The 13,389-nt window shown below is 37.9% G+C and overlaps 1 protein-coding gene across 1 annotated transcript in view; it reads left to right on the top strand.

Annotated features, from left to right (window-relative positions):
- Window positions 1-13,389, top strand: part of LOC148952725 (uncharacterized) — a 195,872-nt gene that overhangs the window by 162,165 nt on the left and 20,318 nt on the right. The window lies entirely within an intron of this gene.

Below are 13,389 nucleotides of genomic sequence, written 5' to 3'. Positions count from 1 at the left end.
CAGAACTCTACTGATGTCTGTGATCGGGTTAAAATGACCAATTGAATTGGCAAGGTCACTAGGTGGTGTATACAACAACCAAACCCAGTGTTTGACCAAATCCATTGACGGGCCTCTTACAGGGAAGACCACCCCCTTCTTTTTTAAACGAACACCATCTTCAAATTCAGTTTCATACTGAACCACAGTAACGCCGATATTTAAATGGGCATTAGCCTTTTCAAAAATATCAATGGATCTTAGCGTTACTGGGTATTTTCCTTCTAAACAAGAGAAATCTACAATTGGAAAATTGGACCCTTCCTTCCCAAGTACAGCCCAATCGTCTAAATTCGTCTTGGTAGCGTCATCTGCTAGAGGCTGAAATGCTGATATGATGAAAGCATACTTGAAACATTTTTGACCTGTTTCAAAACGGATCCGCTGGACACCACGACATCCTACTAAATCTGGATTATAATTTAAAACTACTGCCCTTTCCCCACCTGCCCCCCCCCCCTCTTAAAATAAAATCTTTCTTAAATTTACAAATATTCACACTTAAATTTTCAATAAATAAAACCACAGACCCACTACCGTTTTCATTAAAGTTCTCGAGATGCATAATAATTTGACCTACCCAATCGCTAAAAACACCCTCAAATTTTTCTAAATTCGAATACATTACGCGCATCTCGGAATGTACATAATGATAATAAACTTTGCTTTCCTCCTAATTTAAATAGAATACCTTTAAAACTATAGAAACCTTAATTGAATCCCTCCCCCACAATTGAATTTGTTTCTCCAGCAGTGCAAGAATTTTATCTACATATTCATGCACAATTTCTACGGGATCAAACACACAATTTCCCCCCATAAGTGAATTAAATGGATCCCCAAAAGTCGCAGTGTAAACAACTATTGCATTTAAAATTGTGTTGGACAGCTGAAAGTCTGGAAATGGTGTAAATTGGTCATTACCCCCTCCCCTCTTGTATATTATCAACACTCCCTCCCCCAAGTTGTTCAACAATATTTGGGGTATGCGAATGCTCCACTTCAGTTGTTTGAAGTGGGGAAGTAGGTAATCAGTGGGGGATAGAGGAGGGTTCCCAGTTGATTCGTTTGTAAAATCCTCCAAAAGCTGTAGTGTATTTTGACTCAAGTCCCCCTGCCCAACTGCGCTATAATCTACATTAAAATCATCAACTAAAAACTCATCAATATTTAACGGTGACGACCGTATTTCCAATGAATTATTGGAGAGGTCCTCTCCTTCTCCAACTGATGATGATGGTGACATTCAATATGGCACCAATGGTCGTCCAATCTATAAATGAAAAAATAGCTTATTTTTAAAGTGTTCAAATCATCCCTACTGTTTTTAAAATTTGGATTATCATTTAAATATTATTTAAAGTCGGCGCTTAGTAGTAGTAATAGTAGCAGCAGTATGCCCATAGTAGTAATTAGTTAATTCACTGTTCCCCCCACCACTATCGATATTCTGAAAGCAATAAATTTCAAACTTAATATAAGATATTTAAAATCTAAAACATCGCTTTACTTAGAGGGCGGCAATATGACTTTGTTCAAAAAATAGTTTATTTTCAAAGTTTTTAAATCAACCCTACTGTTTTTTTGTTTTTTTTTCGCAGTGCGTTTTGGGTCCACGGCGCTTCCCGCGGGGCTTCTAGGTCCCGCAGCGATTCCCGCAGCGCTTCCCGCAGGGCTTCTCGGGCCCAGCGGCGCTTCCTAACCCCTACCGCGTGGCTCCCAGCCCCTTTACATAATGTCCGCCAAAATTTGAGATATTCGCTTAGACGGCATAAGTCGCTATTTCTCTCTCTAATTCCCAGTTCTACAGGTTCGGTGAACTCCTCGCTAGTTCACAATTATTGTAAACCGCCGCGCGAGTGTTCCAATTTCCAAGACTGAACTTCAACAGGTAGGAAAATAGACAATTAAATGCCGGGAACTGTGAAATCAGTATATTGTTAACATTGTTTCCCCTTCATAAAATCTTGGCAGGGGTTTGTTAGATTGGAAGCTATTTTAAAAATATCCTTGCGCAAATGATGGGATTCATATGTGAAAGATAGATAAGTGGGAATAATCTCTCAGTTCCTTCTTCTCTTAAAACTAGATAATATTCAATTGTGAAAAAATAGCATTCACAGAGTTTCATAGTGGAGAGCATTAATTGACTAGAAATTACCCATGAAAAATATTCGCTTATGAGATAGCGGCGAAGAGATAGCAACAGTGCAGGGGGAATGCATAGAAAATAGCAAAGATTAGAAAAAAGAGCGGCGGTTTCTTTTGACTAGCAAGCAAAAAAAAATACATTATATTTAGATATCTCTGAGGGGGGGGGGAGAGAAAACAATGGTTGGGGGCGAGGGGGGGGGCGAGGGGTTAATATTTTAATATCCCGCTGAGATAAGTTTATATTAGGTTGAAAATAAAAGTTTTGTTTTTTAGATATTTCAATAAGATAGTTTGAAGAAGAAAATGATCAAATTTGAAAAGTCCGAGGGCAGTATTTGAATGCCCGAAGGCTCAGGCGAAACATGTTGTACCATCGTCGGCGGGCCTTGTGTAGACGGGGCAGGTAGTCCATAGAAAGCAGCTGTCCATTTACTCTTTAGTTTTCTGCCAGGCTGTATTGTTGTCTGCGCAGATTGGGCTGCGACTTGGTCAGGTAACACATGTTTAGGAGGCTTCGGCCAGCGACCATATTGGACAACTGTTGCAGGGGTTTTACCTTGACCCCGTGCTATCTTACTGGGAGTTGGCACACATTCTTCATCATTGTCCTTAAAGGAAGAAAAAATTTAGTATAGAAAATAATTTCACCCTTTTTACAGAAGGAAAATTAGTACCCCCCCCCTCCCACTAACCATAATCACTTGTCTAGAAAAGCATTTATCTCATTTCAGTAATGCAAAACGTAAAAAAATTTCGTGAAATATACTAGTCGAATCCTTTTGAATCTGAGAAAGATGAATTACGGCTCACTAAGCCGTTCAAATTTCAGCCTATAAAAGTCGGCCTAGTTTGTTTCTAAGCTGTTTGAAAAATTTCATATTTTAAGGTGTTTCTGTTCTTTTCTGGTTTTAATCTGCATTGAGCATGTCTCGTTTGACGTATTTAACGTATTCTCGGTATTTTTTTATCTTTCCTTATCCTTTTTCGTTGGCTGGTCTTTATCCCCACTTCCAGAAAAACCAGCCCGAGGAAAATAATCCCCACGGAAAATGTCCCTGATAAAAGACATGAAAAAATACCCCCTCCCCCCGACAGATAACGCTTCCTTTTGAATCTGAGAAAGATGAGTTACGGCTCTCTGTGCCGTTCAAAATTCAGCATATAAAAGTCGGCCTAGTTTGTTTCTAAGTTGTTTCAAGAATTTCTTATTTTAGGCGTTTCTGTTCTTTTCTGGTTTTAATCTGCATTGAGCATGCCTCGTTTGATGCATTTAAAGTATTAGCGGTATTTTTTATCTTTCCTTATCCTTTTCGGTAGCTGGTATTTACCCCCACCCCCAGAAAAACAGCCCGAGGAAAACAATCCCCACGAAAAATATCCCTGAGAAAAGACATGGAAAAATACCCCCTTCCCCCTGAATGATATCACCCCATGCAGCAGATTGGTCTCCAATATCTTTGAAAATAATCCATTTCACTTCACCGAAATAGAGAATTGCATAGGACTACTCTCAATTATTGCAATTGTCTGAAAAATGTGTTTTTAATTTAACGGAGAAAAAGTTCCTTTGACTTGGCACCGCGTTCATAAACACATAGGAAAAGGGGGGCAAAACTCATTATGTCAAACCAGAGCGGCATATTGCATTAAGAATTGGCAGAAGTCAGTGTACACTTTAAATCACAATAGAGAAAAACTAAATTTATCGAAAAGATAATTATTTCTATTTGCGAGAATTTTGGTTGTGAAAACAGTGAGATGGGATTTGGTTTTGAGGGTAAAAAATATATTTTGCGTTCTTTAGTGAATATAAAAGATTGAATAGTGATGTTTGTATTAGAGAGGGAGGATGGAGGGGATTTATCTGAACATACTGGAGTTTGACCAAGGAAAATAATTTTATTTTGAAAATAAAAAATGAAAATGTATTAAATCAGAAATTACATGGTAAATTGAAGTTGCCAAGGCTTGTAACTCATCAATACTATCTATTTTAGTTGTTTGAACTGTGTCAAAATACTTTCTGATAATTTAATCACATTGCATACCCGTTACATGCGAAATCTGAGTGAATTGTTATGTAACAGGGAAAATCATATGTAAGCGAGCCTCTGATTGACTGAGAAAGGGGTTGTATCCGACTCGCTGATTGGCTGAGAAGGAAACACGTGATCATGTTTTTGAAACATCCAATCAAAGTGAGAAAATTCCTGTTTTTCCATTCTCACTGACAAAAACCATAAAACATCCATAAATTGCTGTAGACATCCATTAATGTGAGAAAAATACTGTTTTTTTATTCTCACTGACAAAAACTATTAAACAGACATGAAGTACTGTTGACATCCGAGAAGAACATCAAATAAATTGACCAAAACTCATAACTGTCCAAGAAACAACCATAAAAGTGAGAAAATTCCTGTTTTTTCAAGTGAGAAAAATTCTGTTTTTTATTCTCAGTGAGAAAACCATAAACCACATGGTAATCGTGGGAGTAGCGCCCCCCTCTCTACTTATAGTAACCGGAAAACAGCCTGAAACCCCTAAAAATTGGAACTAGATTGAAACAAAAGTTTCGCCATGGGAATCGCCGTAAACTCTATACAGGAAACTTACGGTTCCTTGCCTTGAAGAACAAGGAAAATCACTTTTTTGCTTTGGACTTGATGAGGCGTCCTCTTTTTTTTCCTCTGCTGCTAAGGGACTGGAATATCGTAGAGAGCTGTTTAATGGCTCATTTTAATGGAAATTGCTACATCTAGTGCCTTTTTTAATAAAAAAAACACAATATTTAAACAAAACTTTCGACAAAAAACTACGCCTTAATGTACAAGGTGATGAATGACGTCAAAATCGTTGGTTAAACATTACGTTAAAAGTAAAAACTGTATGATGACATTAGTTATAATTATTTATTAATAATCTTGCTACTGGCAGTAGTTCAAAATTGTATGCGTTTATTTTATTTTGAGGATTCTATTGTTGTTACATCAATTCCTGAGAATCTTTATTGTTTGATGTGGAATGGGGTGTCAAACAAGGTTGTATACTTTTGTGCTTTTTGGCCATCCATCCTCGGCCGAATAAAAACAAGTTATCCCCAAATAGGGTTGAAAGAGGTCATAAGAAGGGATCCAAAGGGAGCTAGAGCTTCGTGAGAGGGAGTAAACAATAAGGCTTAGAAAACATTACGGTTAAAGAGGAGCGTTCGCATCTTTGTTGGCGTCATGCGGCCTGGTGTTGTAATGACCTCTTTGTTGTAGTAGTAGTAGTAATAATAACCCATATTTTAATTTTGGTACGATTTATCCCCCAAATCTTGTTAATAAACTAATTAATTTGTGTTGTTAGATCGGTGTGATTCTCAACAGAAAGAGAAGTGCTGTAAAAGCACTGTAAGCGAGCGTTATCATAGGCAGCGCGCTAGCGCTGCCTAAGTAAAGAACGATGTGGGCACAATGTGTTTTTTTTTCTTCAGCCGGGCACTTCGTATCGAAGGAGCTGTCGTAGAAACTTCGAAGAGGGCTCATTCAAAATTGGAAATTGGAGTGGCTAGTGCGCTTTTTAATAGTCGAAAGGGATTGGAGGGCAACTAGCCCCCACACACGCCCATTATTCCCCCAAACACATGCAATCAAAATTTTGAGATAGCCATTTTGTCCAGCGTAGTTGATTTCCAGTTAGAAAATATGTTTTTGAGGAGGACACTCCCCCACAACTCTCAGGGCAAGGGTTTTAAGTTATGCCCTGGGGGCATATAAGTTTTTTAAAGAAGGGGTCGTCGTAGAAACTTCAAAAGTGGCTCATTCGATTGGAAATTTAGGATTCTAGTGCCCTTTTTGATAGTCGAAAGTGATTGGAGGGTAACTAGCCCCCCTCCCCCCACGCCCATCATTTCCCTAAACACAACAAATCAAAATTTCGAGATAGCTATTTTGTTCAGCGTAGTTGATTTCCAGATAGAAAATGTGTTTTTGAGGAGGACACTCCCCCACAACCCTCAGGGCAAGGGTTTTAAGGTATGTCCTGGGGGAACATAAGGTTATTATAGAAGGCGTTGTCGTAAAAACTTCAAAAAAGACTCATTCGATTGGAAATTCAAAGGGGTAATGCCCTTTTTAATATTCGAAAGTGATAAGAGGGCAACTAGCCCCCCCCCCGCCCATCATTTCCCCAAACACATCCAATGAAAATTTTTAGATAGTCATTTTGTTCAGCGTAGTTGCTTTCCAGATAGAAAATATGTTTTTCAGGAGGACACTCCGCCACAGCCCTCAGGGCAGGGGTTCTAAGTTATGTTTAGGGGCATATAAGGTTTTTAAAGAAGGCGTTGTAGTAGAAACTTCAAAAAAAGCTAATTTGATTGGAAATTCAAAGGGCTAGGGCCCTTTTCAATAGTCGAAAGTGATTGGAGGGCAACTAGCCCCCTCCCCCCACGCCCATCATTCTCCCAAACACATCCCAAAAAATTTTGAGATAGCCATTTTGTTCAGAGTAGTTGATTTCCAGATAGAAAATATATTTTTGAGGAGGACACTCCCCACAACCCTCAGGGCAAGGATTATAAGTTATGCCCTGGGGGCATATAAGGTTTTTATTGAAATCCTTGTCGCAGAAACTTGAAAAAGGGCTCATTCGATTGGAAATTCAAAGGGATAGCACCCTTTTTAATAGTCGAAAGTGATTTGAGGTCAACTAACCCCCTCTCACGCCACCTTTTCCCCAATTATATCAATCAATTAATCATTTATTACCCACAACTACAAGAGAACAAGTAGTACAAGTGGAGTATAAACATAATAATAAAAAAGAAAAACAGAAAAGAACTCAACAAACACTAGCAATTAAATTAAACTAAAAAAAAAGAACTGTAAAAGACCTTGGTCAGGGCCAATATTACAAAATGCATCTGCAGAAAGCTTTTTGTGTAGGTCACCGAGCTTTTGAGTTACATCCGTAACATAGAAATTTTTAACTAGATACCGATTTCTAGTCCATGGCGGCAGAGAAAGAAGAAATTTGCAAAACTTTAATCTTTTTTAAAATCCTTTAGCTTAAGAACAGAATGAAGACCCGAAAAATAAAGCACAGAATGATCAGAAAAAGTCGAGAATAAGCGCCCAAGAGCTCTTCTGTTATATATTCCACGGTTTGCTACAATTTTTGAATAACTGAACTGAATTTTTCTTACTGAATCAGCAACAATCTGTTTACGAAAAATAGCTAGAGAATTAGAAACAGTAATACCAAGCCACCGAAAGGAAGAGACAGAAAGTACAGAAAATTCATTACATACCAGAGGAGTAGACGAAGACAGATTATAAGATAAGAATTCACACTTGTCAAGATTCAGGGATAGACCAATATTTAGGAAAGACTGAGAAACTAAGGAAATCATCGCAGAAAGAGCAGACTTAGTACGACTAATCTACAGAATGTCATCAGCATAGGCAATGTAGGAAATATCAGTAGAACCAGAAAAATAAGTGCCTGAGATCTTTTCCAGAACAGTAGAAATACAAATTTTGAAAAGGGTTGGTGATAAAACACCTCCCTGCCTAACACTACGAAGCACTTTAATAGTTGTTTCGGGAAAAGATTTCAGGCGGAGGTAAGAATTAGAATACCAAAACCGTAGAAGGTAAATAACCAAAAAATTAACACCAGAAAAAGCCAAAGAAAAGAAAAGCTGGTTATGAACAACAGAATCAAAAGCCTTTGAAAGATCAAGTGTACAGAGATATACACCTTTACCCTTAGAAGAATCAGAAAGTAGAATAGAAGAAAGGACAAAATGAGCATGTTGGTACCACACACCAGGTCTGAAACCAAGTTGATTTTCACCAAAGAAAGAAATATTTCGAGTTAAATTAGGTAACAGAATATACTCGAAGACCTTGCTAATATTGCAAGAAACAGAAACTGGACGGTAAGAAGAGCAATCTGTTGGCGGTTTACCTCTTTTTAAAATTGAAGTCACGCTGCCACACAAAAAGCTTTCCGGGACGACAGAAGATGCCAAGCACATTTAAAACAAAAGCGAAAGATGTGACACAAGTTCAGCACATTGGGGAGTTAGATGCATTTTAGAGATATCATCAGCATCAATAGATTTCGACTTAAGATGATTTAAAGCATTCAAAACTTCACAACGCGATATAGGCAAAACAAAGCGCTGACTTAGAAATCTAGGGACAATTTTAACAACCGCTTCACCAAACTTTCTATGAACAGAATAATTCAAAACGGAGAAAATCTTCGAATAATACGCATGCCAAGAACTTGGTGGAATAGCATTACTACTTACATCAGAATCGTCTGTTTTACTTGAATTAATTACTTCCCTCCAATCTTTAGGCAAAGATGGAAAATCAAGCCATCGGTATCGGACACTTTTTAAATACCTCTTAAATTCTAATTTAGTTTCTGTTTAATAAGAAAAACATTACCAGACCTAGGCCGACCACAATCTGTCCAAATTTTTAGCCGAAATTTAGCTTTATTTTTACAGGCCTTAAGGTTAGGGTTCAAGTGACCAAAGAGGCTTTTGAGTATTCTTTCGGATTCGCTTTACTGGGACAGTAATTTTTTCAGCTTCTTTCATAGCAGAGAGGATAGAATGATAATATCGGTCTATTTCATATTTAGCATAAATAAAATTCTGACTACACTGCAAAAGCTGATAAGGAACATAAATCGTACTTAGAAGTGAAGCCAATGTTATAAGATAAACAGAAAACTTCGCATCATTCCAATCAGGCTTATAAAACCATTTAGAACGTACACCACGACTCCTAGACATACTCCCAGAACAAACAACAGACTTAGATAAACAAAAAGACAGCGGAAGGTGATCAAGATCATTCTCGTCAAAATGAACCATAGCTGGCGAGCAGACAACAGCTGTAGAACAAATAACGTGATCAATGTCTGATTTACTACCTGAATGGTGAATATACGTATAATCATGGGACTTCCGAACAATTTTATAAGCCGGGAGAGAATCAAAAAGCTGACCATTCCTAACATTATCAGAAACCATATAGGTATTAAAATCACTAGCAATAACAAAATGCAACCCGTTATCCGATATCTTTTGAATTAAAGTTTTAAGACTATTACAAGCACAAGAGAAATTCTGAAGTAAACGAATGGAACGATCATTATATGGCAGGTACACATTAATTGATACAATATTACCAAGACGCACTGCAAGAAAAGTGTCATCTGATTGGAAAAGCACAGGACTCGCACCAGAAATATATTTCTTAAAAACACATGCTAAGCCGCCAGAAGGGCGGCCACGCGTAATTTTTGCTGGACGCACAAAAACAACGTGATTACTGCTTCGTCTCAGAAAATTTTCGCTAAAGGCGGTCAGTAGGTGTTCTTGGAGACAAACAACGTCGTAATTAACATACAGATCATCAATAAAAAAGTCCTTGCCTCTCGTTCCAATACTGCGAAATGAGACTATACTTATGTCCGGATTCCTTTCTGAGAATTAAATAAAAAAAAACAAGTTTTTTAAACTGAAAGTAAGGAGCGACATTAAAACTTAAAACGAACAGAAATTATTCCATACGTGAAAGGGAATGTCCCCTCCTCAACGCCTCGCTCTTTGCGCTAAAGTTTGACTCTGTCTCACAACTTTATTTTTTAAAACAATAAAAAACTTTAGCGTAAAGAACGAGGCGTTGAGGAGTGGGCAGCTCCTTACATATACGGAATAATTTCTGTTCGTTTTAAGTTTTAATGTCGCTCCTTACTTCCAGTTTAAAAAACTTGTTTTTTTTATTTAATTTCTGATCGTTTTTTAGTTAATGCAGGGGATGTTTCCCCCTCTTTAAAAAATCGAGTAAATTTTCTCAGGCTCGTAGCCTTTGATGAGTAATACTAAACTTAATAAAATTTATATATTTAGAATCAGCATTATAAACACATTCTTTTGATACATTTATTGACATCAAAATTCCGTTTTTAAAAGTTTCGATTACTATTGAGCCGTATCGCTTGTTTTTTTATTGTTTTTTTTTATTACGTATATGTTATTACGTATATGAGGGGGTTCTCCCCATAGTCAATACCAAGCTCTTTACGTTAAAATTTAAAAACAATTTTGATTCATAAACCCCTGAATCACAAAGGCCGTTTAATTAGAATAGATAGCTCTTTTGAAAGCACTAAAAAAAACTGTAGCGTAAAGAGCGAGGTATTGAATTGGGGGAGAACCCCCTCACATACGTTATAATTTCTTTTCGTTTTAAGTTATAATATTCCTTCTTACATTTCAGTTGAAAAAACTTGTCTTTTTTATTTAATTTCTGATCGTTTTTTAAATAATGCTTGGAAATTCGGCGCCCCCGTCATAGCACTTTCCCTTCCCCCCCTGACACATCCTCCACGGACATCTTCTCAAGATTAACCCCCTCGTCTAGCCCCCCCGCTCCAGAAAAAATCCTTCCTGAAAATGGTTGTATACTTCCAAATAACCAATAAATAATGCTGGCAAGTCCGGCACCCCCTTAATGGCAATTTCCCTTCCCCCATGACCACTTCCTTCACGATCAGATCCTCCAACATAACCCCCGACCCACCCTTACCTACCACAACCACAAAAAAAACACCTGAAAACTTCTGTATACTTCCCAATAACCAATACTATATGTTAACATTGGGTAAAGATCATAACTTTTAGCCCTCCATCTGGGAACTTCGGGGGATTAAGTAATCCTAAAAGACATATTTATCATATTTTCGACCATGTTGAACAAAATGGCTATCTCAAAATTTTGATCAGGTGACTTTGTGAAAAAAATAATCGTGGGAGGGTGCCTAGTTGCCCTCAATTTTTTTTGTTAAATTAAAATTGGAAATAGAAATTTTAATTTCCGTTCAATTTAGCCATCCCACTATTTTCTTGGACAACTGGGTCTATAATATAACCCCTGGGAAAAAAAAAAAAAAACAAAAAAAAAAGAAACAAATAAACACCCATCCGTGATCTTTCTGGCAAAAAATGCAAAATTCCACATTTTTTTAGATAGGAGCTTGAAACCTCTACAGTAGGGTTCTCTGATATGCTGAATATGATGGTGTGATTTTCATTAAGGTTCTATAACTTTTAGGGGGTCTTCACCCCTTTTTTTGAAAATCAGCCAAATTCTCTCAGGCGCGTAACTTTTGATGGGTAGCACTAAACTTGATGAAAGTTATATATTTTAAATCAGCATTTAAATCTGATTCTTTTAGTATATCTATTGGTATCAAAAATCCGTTTTCTAGAGTTTCGGTTACTATTGAGCCGGGTCGCTCCTTACTTACAGTTCGTTACCACGAACTGTTTGATAGTCAGTGATCTTCTTAATCACAGGGCATCGTAGGCTGTAAGAAGGATGAGATCCTCCACAATTGGTACATTTCGGAGATTCCGTACAACGATCACTGTTCGTAGATAAATGCAGTCCAGCACAACGAGCGCACTTAGGAGTGCTACTAGTACATGCACTTTCCAAGTGCCCAGGGGAGCGACACTTGAAGCAACACTTTGGCAATTGCTTGAACTCATAAACACGGAAGTTTTCATACCCAATCTTCACACCGTTTCGCAGAAATGATCCCTTAGTAATCGCGTCCGCAAATTCAAGCTTAACTAATTTGCTTGTTTCAAATCGACTAGACCCGATTATACCAAACTGGTTCCGTAGCATTTCAAGGTCAAAATCAGACGGGACTTCTCGAATAACACCAGTGTTTTTTTAGATAAAACTTTCACACTAGAACCAGGTAGATCTTCCTTTGCTGATTTGCAAAAATCTTCAGCTGCAGATTTCTCAATATTCACCGTCCACCGCTTTTTAGTCGGTCGCACTCTGGACACCAGCTGATGACCAGCAATTGAGTCTATTACTGATTTTCGCTTTAGCGGGTCACCATGCTCAGACAGGGGATCAGAGATAAAAATTGTAGCATGCGTATCACACGCAGCAGGTTGGCTAATCACAGGTATTTGAGGAAAGTTCAGATTGTACGAATCAATCTTGGCAGAAACTAGCGAAATCGCTTGCTCAAGGCTCGTAAGCTTGGCTGTGACGTGTGTAAACGCTGTAGCAGAGATAACAGGGACTTCTGTTGGCCTTTTGATGACAAAACAAATGAGCTGTTTTCCATCGGCATCACATTTCTTCATGAAGTCCATAATATCTTGCAGGTGACTGTGAATTGTATTCGCGCCCCTTCTGACAGGGGGATCATCTTCGTCCACAAGACTCCATTGCTTTGCTTTCCCTGACTTAACAGTTTCCAAATCTTTCAAAAAGTCCACTCCTTTCCGTAAAATAACGGCTTAATCAACACCACTTAAATTTTCAAAAACAAAGTTCAACAGCGGTGAATACAAAAGCTCGGAAACGCTTATCTCGTTATAAATTCACTTCAAAAATAATTTAAACTAACACACGCAAAGTACACGTGATGGTCAGGCGACGAGCGCTGAATAATAGTAAATTAAATTCATTAAAGATAAACTTGCCACACAGGTTTGTTTATAATCCAGGAGAAAGCTATTTTTTCCGTCTGCATTGATATAATCCTTTGTAATAGGTTTGAATCCAAAACAGGTCTTTTCACCATGAACTCTGAATGAACACTGATTTAATATCCAATCAAAATTTTTCGGTAGCCATTTTGTTCAACGTAGTTGAACGTTTTGGAAATTAGGTCTTTAAGGATGACAACGCCTCCCCCCACAGCCCTCAGGGCAAGGGTTGTAAGTTATGCCCTGGGGCATATGAAGTTTTTATTGAAAGCGTTGTCGTAGAAACTTCAAAAGTTCTCATTCAATTGGACATTGAAAGGGCTAGTGCATTTTTTAATAGTTGAAAGTGATTGGATAGCGACTAACGTCCCTCTCACGCCCATCATTTTCCAAAAAACATCCAATCAAAATTTCGAGATATCCATTTTGTTCAACGTAGTTGAACGTTCTGGAAATTAGCTCTTTTAAGATGATATCCCCCTCAGAGCCCTCAGTGCAAGTGTTTTAAGTTATGCCATTGGGGTAGATAAAGTTTGTATAGAAACCTGTTGTATAAATCATAGGCAGCACGATCGCTCTGCCTAAATAAAGAACGGGGACACTCAAGAACGAGACAAGAAACGGGGACTAAGTAAAGAGGAGGACACTCCCCCACAACT

The sequence above is a fragment of the Artemia sp. Qi Xiang Cuo genome, chromosome 4, assembly GCF_049724085.1.
Source record: "Artemia sp. Qi Xiang Cuo chromosome 4, ASM4972408v1, whole genome shotgun sequence".
NCBI classification, from domain to species: Eukaryota; Metazoa; Arthropoda; class Branchiopoda; order Anostraca; family Artemiidae; genus Artemia; species Artemia sp. Qi Xiang Cuo.
Note: the sequence above shows the minus strand (reverse complement) of the source record. Positions and strands in the feature narration are given on the sequence as shown.